General features: G+C 30.4%; 1 long non-coding RNA gene across 1 annotated transcript; it reads left to right on the top strand.

Annotated features, from left to right (window-relative positions):
• The first annotated feature begins 5,420 nt into the window (after nucleotides 1-5,420).
• LOC128186113 (uncharacterized) lies at nucleotides 5,421-6,835 on the top strand. The gene is made up of 3 exons (XR_008243892.1): nucleotides 5,421-5,841; nucleotides 6,104-6,267; nucleotides 6,522-6,835. It is a non-coding gene; the product is annotated as an uncharacterized LOC128186113 (long non-coding RNA).
• The last annotated feature ends 5,818 nt before the right edge of the window (nucleotides 6,836-12,653 follow it).

Genomic DNA, 12,653 nt, shown 5'->3' with positions numbered 1-12,653 from the left:
CAACATAAGAAATATATAATCATGCGTTTAGTGTAGTTTCACTGAATACCACTACCAATAGTATCCAAACTCAACTGAGCTTAACTACAACATTACATTGACAACATTGATCTCAAAGGTAACAAATGACAAGCACAAGCGCAATAGTGTACAAAAAATTAATTGGACATTTATTTTACATAACTTATTGTCAGCAGAACAAGAATCAATTCAAGTAGTTTGCCGAATAAAAGACTTAACATCTTTGAGATGGCGACTAACTGAAAATATAAGGAGACAAAAATAGTTTACAGGATTTCTTTAATTTAAAAGTTTCCTTCTATATCGCTATACATGATAATTTCATGCATTTTATCTAATACCTAATACAATGAGTTAACCAATTTATTCCAGACAAAGACTTTACATTCAAATTCAAAACAATCCGACTTAGAAACTTGATTGAATGTCACTATTGATACGCTTTTTTGTTAAATCTGAGCCAAATTAGTACCAAATGAGATAATCCCTTAAATTAATTTTAAATATACCTTCTATGACCTACACATTTGTCCGATAAGCTTAGTTTAAGGATATTCGAGACCCAGCATCATACTTTATGCGAAGTAAGAGTCAGATAGACAGAGGGAGAGGGAATTAATGACCCGGAAATTCTTTCTATGGTCTTCTGCAGAAAGTTGACTATTGATTTTAAAACTGGTTTTAAGGTCACTTCCTTTTGCTCTGTTGGTAATGTATAAACCTTCCATTTATGTTCTTATTAGTTCCACTCAAAGAAAGATGAATAATATTTTTTATAAAAGAAAACACAAAAACGTATGTTAGGATGTGAAGCGCTCTGATGTCCTTGGTTAACACCTATAGTATAGTACAGTATAACTTTAACCTCATTTGTTGGTTTTTATGAAAGTGTTGCACAAACAAAGTAGAGTTATTTTGGGTTGATAATATTTGGGCTTTAATACCAATAAATCGGAAGAGTACTGTCTTTTGTTTTATACATTCCTAACATCATAAGTACTTGAAGATTACTAATTTGTTTTTATTTATTTTTTCAATTGAGCTTCGCTTATTGATAATCAACGAACATTACTCAAAATATCCCTGAATTTATCTGGATTTTTTGGATTTTACAATCTTGCGCATTGTATTCACACTAAATCACGGGAGGCTCTTTAGTATAGTATCAACAATATCACATTTGCATGCATAAACTCAGAAACGATAATTAATCGTTAAGGGTGTTTTTACTCAGGGTTTGAGTTCTCAAATTTAGATTGTTATAAAGTTCAATGTCATAAGTAAAATGTGTTTTAAATACAAAAAGTATTTAATTCAATGATATGAATTATTATTGACAGAACATTCGATATTTCTACTATTTTATGGAATTAGGCTCAAACAAAATTAGACTTTTAGCCAAATAGAGGTAATTCGAACTAAATTTTGCAGATTTTGTTTTCAGCTAAAACATTTTTGGTAGTGAATTGATTTTAAAAGTTAAAATTTAATATTTTAGTCTATAACATTTTGCATATTTTCTGTTGGTTTTACCTTACGCATTCATTTAAATAATCGTATTACAAGAACTGCAAATATACTGAAAAATGTTTAAAAACGATAAAAGACACCATATCTCAAAATTTTGATCATTGGCCTCATATAAATCTTATGCCGGCAGAGAAAGGTCAATATAAGTAGTTTATAACTATAAATGTTATTGTATTATCATCATTCAATTTTTTTGTAAAATTAGATCAAAAATGGGTAGGGATTTGAAAACTAATAGAGGAAATTCGAACTGAAATATATTTAAAAATTTGTGGCTGAAATTTTAATGCTGTATCTAATTAGTGCCACTATCATTCATAAACTGTGGTTTTTTTTAAGGGTTTATCTATTTGTAATATTTTCACAATTAAAAAATCTCAATCGTATCGTAAATTTTAATGGGATTTTTCTTGATTTTTCAAAATATATTTAATGGCCATTAACTCAAAAAGTAGGTCATTGATCTACTTTTTTGAAAGAGAAAAATAACACAACAAACAAAGGTCTATAACATACAATAGATGGCTTTTCATTATCATCAGTGGAATTTTTTTTTTTGATTCTGAGTAAACGTCATCGTTAAGTTTTAACCAAGTTAGGCACATATTCATGATTGCATGAATAGAATGTACAGATCATAAGTTTTTACTATCTTAAATATTTATTCAAAATGTTTTTGACTATGAGCAGAATGTGGAACCGGAATTATAACTTAAGCCAAAGGACAATCATAGGAAATAAATGCAGGTATATCTTATCTGGAATTATTATCTCCGTGGCTTTGAATCAGAGCACAATTGTGATGAAAACACAACTTGTATGAACAATTACTAAAATGATCTTCAGGGTTTACTTTGTAAAAACAATCAGTGGAATATACAATTCAACTAGAAACATAATCATATCTAACATAAGCCATACTTGCTTACAACTAAAAGAAAGATAAAACATATCAGAATACATGAGACAACAATATTATAATTATACCTGTATGCACACAGTAAAACATCATGTTGCGGATAAAAAAAAGATATGATTTTACTCTATGCACAACTTCAGTTTATAGCTTGACTTATTGTTGCTCTGTAATATTTGTGAAAAAAAGAAGAGGAATAAATATATAAGAAAGGGAGGGTTCAACATTACAGAAATAATAAAATAAACATAAACAGAATATCATTAAATTAAATTATAAAAAACTATATCTCCCAGATACTTAAAATTATTAAGTTTTAACTGTCTTTACATGTAACATCTTTTTCAAGAAATTTATAGTAATGTCAGTAAAGAATACATGTCATTAAAAAAATGCTCACCTCCGTATTTACTATTGTGTTAGATTTATTAAAACCTTCAAACTAAGTTATCTGATAACGGTGTTGGGGTCGGGGTGCTGCAAGAGCTCAATATATCAGTATTTCCATTTTCAAACCTTCAATTCCAGTTGTCGTTCCAATTGTAAACCTTTATCCTATAAAAACAGCTGCATCTAAGTACATTTAAGTCTCTTTGCATTCTACTGGTTTTGTTTAAGTTGATTTTTGACACGACATGACTGCAAATTTTATTCGTTGTTTTTATCTTCGAATCATTCGAAATATGGACGACAGCGCTAGAAAAAAGTCAAAAACGTTAACGTAAATGGGCACCTTGGAGCATTGGGCCGTCATTAAATTTTTGTGTGCACGCAGAAAAATCTCCGAAGGAGACTTGAATGTTCTTAGATGCAGCTGTTTTTCGGTGCCTTGAAACAAAAATAAATATTTATTTTTATTATAGACGTGGGGTTAACGGTTTCAAGACAACGAAAAATACTGCCACGTGTTTTTTGGTGTTCATATATGACACGATAAAGAAGAACGTTGCAAAAAAATTGAATGGAAATATACAAAGACATCAAAAAATTGTTTGAATCTTGGAAGCGAAGTAAATTAACTGTGTTTTGTAAATCGTGCATAATCAAACACTAGCGACCTCAAAGCTAGTTTATATTGCATCTATACTGTGTTTATCGGATAAAGAATATATTTGTAAAGTCCAGAGACTCATGTCTAATTTCATATGGACACATCTAAAATAACGAAACGGAAGACTTTGATAGGCGATATAACAGAAGAAGGTTTATCAATAACTGATATTTAAAATAATTTAAAGGCTCTAAAGGCAGCTTGGATACAGTAATTGGTATCCTATATGTGCACCCTTTTTGAAATCCTAGAGAGTTTTTTTTCCAAAAAGCTAATTAAAATCTGAATAACGTTATGCAATTTTCCGAAAGTAATTTAAATATTGGATAGAATCCGCAATCCGCTTCTCTACAAACAAAACTGTAACTTCGAAAGCCTGTTAGCTAATGATATTTCAAAATAACACATTTTGGAATGATATCAATCTTAAAATGAAAGGAGAAAGATTATTGAGTTTGTTAATTGCAATATTCGTTACTTTAAAGATCCTTTTGATGAAAACAGTAATATAAAATTATTTAAAATATTTTCTTATGTTATTTAGAAAATGTTTAACTGGCTTTGGGAATACAAAACGTTATTGTCATCAATCAAACCGTTGTAGAAAAAATATGACTTTTCAAATGTTCAATATTTCAATGAAAAGAATTTTAATTTCTTAATGGGGATGCTACCTCGGTAACAAACAATTCTGAGACATTTTAGTCATATTTGAATAACTGAAAGCTACACATATTATGATTGTTTAATCAAATATCAGTAGGCATTGCATCAATCAAAATAATAATAAACTGAATTGAAAGACACAGGAAATATTAAGTAATCATTTAACAAAGAGTTAATAAGCATTGACTTAATTTTCATATGAACGAACAAATTAACAGTTTTTTTTTCAAAGTTACTAAATCTGTATCGATTTATATCTAATCATTATATCAAAAAATAGTCAACAGATCCAGTGTCCGTGGACATTTGACTAAAATGAAGTAAATTTAAATCATCAAATGATTTAGCAGTTATAACTTATATTTAACTTTCACTATCATTATCTTCTCTTATCAATCCATTTAAATGGTTAATGACTTTTTAAAAAAAAATATGCAGTAAGAAGACATAAATGATTTTGTTTCTCAATTACTGTCATGAACATTACAGGTTTTGTGACCATGCATATTTCTGAGTAAAACCATACTTTGTAGGGGCTGGTGACATACTATATGATTTTGAAGGAAAATACTGCAAGTTCAAGAACCCTCGAAATAATGCTTATAACTGGATATCAAATACGGTATTGATTAAATGGCTAGAGAGGTTAATGATGGTAAAGATAACATGAATTCATAAATATTATTGTTTCCCTTTCACCTCCGACTACCGCCATAATAGTTGCCGATTTCTATTGTTTGGTTATCGCTTCATGTACAACCCCTTTATATGGCCAAATTCGCAATCATTGTAGACCCATATCCAGTGTCGTTACTGTTACAGGTAATATCGTACTTGTTAAAACGAAACATTGAGTAGATCGTGCAGTGACAGCGTGGACTTTAGAAAAAAGATTGTTCTTTAGAGAAACTAATTAAAGCAATGTTACGTTGTTTATACAGTTGTTCATTGCAAGCATATTACTACATTGTGTAAATCTTTTATGAAGAAGTCCGTGCAACCTGAATGCATCGATCAAAAAGCAACTGACCGTAACTTTTTCGGCCGGTTAGTGATAGCTGAGGAGCGAGCGAAGCTAATATGGCGACCATAAGCTCTTATGAATTCATGTAATCTTTAAAAAAATTTAATAGAATGTAAATTTTACTACAAGGAACTACTATACACAATCATATTTTACTTTCACATTTTTCGGTCAATTTGATTTACCAAGGGTAAACAATTATTCATATGAATCATGAGAATCGTATGATTAAATCATAAACTATCTTGAATCACAACTGATCCTTCATGATCATTTGAAACATCAGTATTTCTAAATGATTGATATAAAAAAAAAATGAAACCCATTTTGGACTCATGGTTGAATCTGAAACTCATTTCTACAATTTTTAAAATTGCTTGAAGTGCTTTGGTTTTTTGTTTATATATCTCTGTGATTATTGTTGTTACTTAAATACTGAGATACATTCGTATTTTCTTTTTGACTTCGTCCTAACATTTTTTGATTCACAATTTGATCTTTTACACCAGTGCAGTACGCCATCCGTTGACACTGGTTCTTCTGCCAAAACCGAAAGTCGTTATTTATACGTCGAGACATCATCACCTGTCCCTAATGAAGCTAAGTTTCAGTTTGAATCACCCTATTTATCAGGTAATCAAATGATGTTAACTTAAGTTTTGTTACATGTACTTCTTGTTTATATTACCTGGTACTTTGGTCATTTTTTTGCAGAAAGTATACATTACCTTACCGTAGAACCATTTTAATTCATCGGGATATACGTGTCTATTTATCTATTTCATTTTCGCAGAAATGCAATCTCTTAATTGAGTTAATTGATGACTTAACACGAATCTGCAGTTATTTACGTTAATGTTAAAATGACATATTTAAATCTAACTTTTTTGTTTAGATGGTCCAAAATTTCTGAAGTTCTGGTACCACATGTATGGCATCAATATGGGAACCCTTACGGTGTTACGCAACGAAACTCAGCTGTGGACCAGAACAGGGGACCATGGCAAAAGTTGGCAAATGGCTGAAATTAATATAGGCACATCGACGAGGCCTTACAAGGTGTACCAACATCCTTTAATTTGTTTTGAATTTACAAATATTTGAAAATACGTTTATTGTTAGCGACATTATTTTACCTCAATGAAAATAATCGACAAAACAAGATTTGATTTTTTTTTTACAATGTTTGTGTTTATTATGTGTCGTATACATATATAATGCTGAAGTCAAGCATTTATCAGGAAAGAAAGAAATAATAAAACCTTTTTTGAGTAATAAAGACATATAAAAAAAATCTCATTATATATGTACAGGTGACGTTTGAAGCATTAAAAGGAAATGGATGGAGAAGTAATCCTGTTTACATCGGGTTGTAATTGGAATAACTAAAAAAAACACTCTTTTATCAAAACAATTACAATTGTTTGTAAAAATATCTCGAAATAGTACTTTTTTCAAATGACAAAATAACTGCTTTATTATATCAACTATTCAATGTACAACAATTTGTGTAGTTAAGTCTATGTACACTGTAAACAAATGTTTCAAGACCTTTTGTTAAAAAGGGTTTTGTCGGAGATAGCTGCAAAATAAACACTGTTATTGATAATTCCTAAAGTTATCCTAGGCGAACATTATGGCTTACGATGTCCAGCTGGCCCCCATATTTTGCACTTTGTTAACTTAAGATTAATCAAAAGGAAACATTATGATACATCTGGAAGAAAACACAACATAATCATTACATCATACAATGCAACTGCAAACATTGTTTTCTTTTAATTGTTCAAACGGGTATTTTTCATACTATTTTATTAAATATGATGTTCATTTAAGTCATAACTGATTTGTTTTGTTTCCTGTTCGGGTTTTTAACCAGCAGATTGCGACATAGTATAAGTAAACAAAAAAATTCGCTTAGTTTGGGTGTTTTCTAGCCCCTATAGTTGTATGAGTGAGGAAAATATTATTTAGCGGCCGATATGTGCCTAAAAATTTCACATGTTTACGTTATATATTAAAGTGAATTTTCATCTTAATTCATATTTGTTACTTATATTTTGAAACGTTACAAAGCAATATGTCCCCCCAACCGTGAGACAACTTAATTAATTCAATTAGACGATTATCAAAAAATGACTTTTAGTTAGGCGGCTAGACAGTGCCATCGTTCGCAGTCTTTTATTATTAATAAATTCCTATATATTATCGTTTTTTGCTGTTAATGTCTATTCAAATATGCAAGGAGTAAGTTTGCAGATCCAGAAGCGTCAAAAAAAGTCCGTAAACTACGTTTCTTTAATCAAAGACGCACATTTCATGTCTGAATATGCGAAATCGAAATGAACCAGATTTGAAAACGAAGTGTGACCTACTTTTTTAAAACGGTTGGAGTTGTTTCACTACATACATTACTCATATAGCATGCATGTCATGGTTCCGTGTTGTCACTGAAAAACTCTTATATATATATCTGTACATCTTCTTCATTTGATTACACCCTTAAACAAAATGTGTACGCATGTCTATTTCAAATGTCACAACGTATGTCGCTTCTTTCCTTTAAAGAATATAAAAGGGAAGTGAGCATGAAAAAATCACCAAGGGCTCAAATTTGTCTGTTTGATGTACATGTATATAATGATACATTTAAACCATTTAGATACAGCTTTTCTCATTGTTTCTTATATCAATAAACTCAATTATGGTATATTTCATAATATACCAGATGATTTCTAAAACCTTCATACTTTTATGTTTGCCTTAACTATGTTAATTAACAAGCAATATTCAAAACATTCGGATGGACAACCTAGGAGCTACAGTGCCACCCTTTGAAAGAAACTGTTCATTTATTGCGCATAAAAATCTGCACTAGTTTTTGGCTGATTACTCTTATTTATACGCAACTTCTGTAAAAACAACTATTACATGTACCATTAAATTATTCATGCAGTTTACTACTGATATCGACTTTTTACTTGCTTCTGATTTTCTCCAAAGCACACTACCGACCTTGAAAAATCAAGTATGCTAAGTTTACATCTATTTTGAGACTTGCATCTTTACATGTAAACAAACAGCACTACATCACTTTACGGGATTATTGATAGTGTTTAAAAGATTATCGGAGGCAAAGGGTTGACAAGGTTCATATAAAGCTAGTTATTAACGTTAATTAATCAAATCATTTTAATTCCGGGTCTGGTTCAGGAGTTTTTCTGACTATGGTTGGCTAAATAAGGATACCTATCACATTTGAAAATCAAATAGAAAATGCAGAGTGAAGTTTCATGAAAAATCATTCTCCTGTAAGGTGGCAGGGAGAGGTTTTTTTTGATACAATTCACTGTAGCCAGGTGATGAGTGTCTTTTGAACTCTTGTTACCTGAATATCCTCAGTTCCCATTCAGCACATATATCACCAATTTACGAGAAAAACTACTGTTTAGACTTTGTGAAATTTTATAGTGGTTTTTCTGAGAAAACGAAATAACGTACTTTTCACATAAAGTCAACGCAACAGTCAAAGCATAGCCACAAGTTTTGCATTTTACTTCTGATTCTCATGTACTTAACATGAGGGGCCTATATATTGCATATCAATTTCAACAAGAGACATTCCACTTTCTAATGATAATCATTAAAAATCATTTCATGAATGTTGGCAACACTTACAAGCCTTCAAGTGCAGCAACTCTCAATTTTCCAAAAAGTATCGATGAATACTTTATCTGAAGCTGTCCTTTGCTATCTAATGTTTAGCATTGGTTTGACTTACTTTGTTTCTACTGACAGTTGTTCGGAAAAAATATGCAAGAAGAGTCTTGAAGAAACTATTTAGAAGACATACTACACATTTACTAAAGGTATCAACTTAAGTTTAAATGATAACAATAAAATCTATTATGCATGTGCAAATTAAAATAACACGTGTAATAGGGATAATATTGGATATATTTTACATATATATATATATATATATATATGTAATTCACCTGAAGAAGGATGTAAATCCAGAAAGCGCTAGTGAATAGAAACTTTGGAACTGTTCATTTTCTTTTTCTTTTTTGATTATATATATATATATATATATATATATATATATATATATATATATATATATATATATATATATATATATATATATATATATCACGACAGTGACTACTGTCCTTCATTTTGATTACGGAAGCAATTTCTTTTAAAAAGAGCAAAGGTCTCTTTCTTTGTTCCTGATATAAGGATATCGCATTTGATGTATTTAAATGCTTTGAAGCATTTACTTTCAGAATTTAAATAATTGTCTATATACATGAATTTAATAATGTTTTTACTTTGAAACACATATCCATATTTTGTCACAAACATCTACATGACAAAGGTACATTGTCAAATTGTCTTATTTACTAGATAATGCATAGTTGTTAAATCTTAGGTAACTTGAGAGCTAACTTTTTCTAGTCTATTGATGTCATTTAAAGTATTTTTCTACATCAGAGGTGAACGGGGTGAATTAGATATCGTCAGGTTAAAAGTCGTGAAAAGATTGCCTGATACCTATGTTTGTTATATATGCATATCAGATATAGCTTTCCGTGATGGGTATAAAACATTAAAAGGTATCATTAGAAATAGATTCGGTGAAAGTGTAAAATCTGAGAAACACAGGTTTTGCAGGAGGTTAAGATACAGATTCTCAATGTTAATAGATAAATGCCTGCCTGTCAGTATCGGATATTGCATTGCGTGACAAAACTTATAATAGAATACTTATGATTAAGCAATATCAGCAAACTAGAGATTGAAACTACACACCACAAAGAGGTAATGGAAATGATCTTATATGTCTTTCAGAGAAACAAAATAACGCTTAATGTGGGAGAAAACCATGCACTTTTATGTAATAGTAAATAAATGATGTATCGTATATCAATCAAACTTAATTAAAACATTATGTAACCGTTATTATATAAGAGACAATATTACATTAATTTGTAGGTAATAGCATGTACAGATGAGTACAGATGATCTATATTTAGACCAGTATGGTGTTGCTAAGATATAGGTTTTCAGATATTTGCTTTGATTGTTAATTTACTGATTGAATCTCACATTTTGAATCTCGAATCTCGTATTTTAAATCTCGCATTTCGAATCTCGATATAGCCTTCTGGGCTTTCTTTGTTATCTGAAGTATAGTCAGATCGGCAGAGGGAGAGTGAAATGTTTGCCCTGTTTTGTGCAGAGGTTTTATCTTAAATTGACAATTGACCTAAATACTTGGTTTAAGGTAATTTCCAATTGCTCTGTTGGTGAAGTATGAACCAGATCGGACAAAAGAAAAATCAAAGTACTGACGGGAGTTGATTTTATCGATTATTATTTATCTTAAAATCAACGATATTTTATTTTGTTTGGCAAGTAGTTTATAATCTGTATTTGAATTACGCACATTTTTATAATATGAATTCTCGGACTTTTCGACAAGAATTTTGAGAACACCTCTTATGGATCATGTTGTGTTATATTTAAAAATAGAATTGATTTCATTAAACTATGTATCGGTACTCGGAATATTTCAAAAGCTGTAAAAGCAACAAATAATGAACTCTAGTCTCCTTCAACCAGATGCACGACTGTCTCCGGTAATCTCCGACAAGTAAGAGATACCAGGTCACGTGATAGCTTATGATGCGACCTCTAACTATAGACTGACTCTCTGCTTGTCGGAGATGTACGGAGACAGCCGATGGTTGAACGAGACTATATTGAACTCTGGCGTAGGAATACATACGACTGCAAAAAACTTCTAATTTTTTCGTACTTTTTATAATCTGACTATTTTAAAGGTATTTATAAATAAGTTTCCTATCAAAAAATGCTTCAGCGTAAATTACATCGAATTTATCGATTATTTTCAAGAACTAAGTCTTGTCAGCGGTGATGATTTGTGCTTAGGTCCAAAGACTGTTTCATTTTCGGTTTGCCAGAGTAACTGCATTGGAAAGTTGATTAAAATCAACTCCCAAAAAAGATATTATCAGAAAAATGGATATCAGATGGACAGATAGACACACCATACATGTACAAATAACATATCTAAAACATTTCTCCATACAATAAGTCTTAACACTTATTTTTGCGTATCATTGACTAACACTTATTATACTGTGTAGTTTTACCTCGTTTATTGGTTCTTAATGAAGATTGTGCACTATCAATTCTAACAAATGACCTTTGACGCCAACTTTGGTTCATTGGTTTGAAAGAAACAATGGTATGGAAGAGTTTACCGACGGACAGACGTCGGACAAATCTAACCAAGTTAAATAGAGTCGAAAAAAAGTTTTCTTCATGCTATAGTTTTAAAGATATTGTCTATGATCTTCATCTTCAGATTTAAACATTTGTTAAAGGTCATATCACATTTTTCATCCACCAACGTACGTAATATGGATTTCAAGTCAGAAAGACAGAGCGAGAGGGAAATTAAGGTCCGTACAAGGTTATGGGCTTTTGCAGAGTCTTACCTAACAATTGCAAATGACCTTAAAACGTGGTTTGAATAATTTCACATTGCTTTGTTGGTAACGTGGCTTTAGGTAGAAAAAATATACTTCGAACAAATGATATCATTATACACAAAGACAGACCATACAAAGAATATATCTAGAAAACGTGTTCATGCAACAAGTCTTAACACTTACTTATGTTTGACATATGTTTGGTAACCTTCATCAACACTTATTACACTGTTTAATTTTACCTTATTTGTTGGTTCTTATGAAGGTGTTGTACTATCAATTCTAACGAATGATATTTTCAAAACATTGATATAGAAAAGTTTTCAGACAGACATATGGACGTTGGACATGACAATAAAGTCTAAGTAAAGACTAAAGATAAGGTGAGCTAATGCTTTGAAAGAAAACAATTTACAAAGAACAAAAGTTTAGGGTTTTTTCAATTGTAATTTCTACACAAATCATAATGGCAATAGTTGAAAATCTTAAAAATATATAATTCATGGATTTTGCAAACGATACTTTATCAAAGCACTTTGATCATCTGTTGAAAATTTCTACACCCAGATAAAAAATTCACTATTACTTTTTTTTTCTTCTACACGAGTTAAGAATCGCCACACCTAGATTATATAAATTGAACAGCTGCACAAGAACTATAATTAAGATTACTTTTATGCACGACATGCTTGCACTTTTGATACTTAAAACTTATTGTTATTCCCTTAAAATTGTAATCAAATATGCAAGGTACTCTGGCAAAGAACTGATATAATCAATCATTGAATATAATTTTAATCTGGTAAATAATGTACATTTAAGCTGTAACATACCCTTGTGTATATAATTTGTCTTCGTGATTCCTGATTTCTATATACACCAAGAAATATTATATTGCTTCAATATAAAAAAAAAGAT

The sequence above is a fragment of the Crassostrea angulata genome, chromosome 1, assembly GCF_025612915.1.
Source record: "Crassostrea angulata isolate pt1a10 chromosome 1, ASM2561291v2, whole genome shotgun sequence".
NCBI lineage: Eukaryota > Metazoa > Mollusca > Bivalvia > Ostreida > Ostreidae > Magallana > Magallana angulata.
The sequence above is the reverse complement of the archived record's forward strand: the minus strand, read 5'-3'. Positions and strand labels throughout refer to the sequence as shown.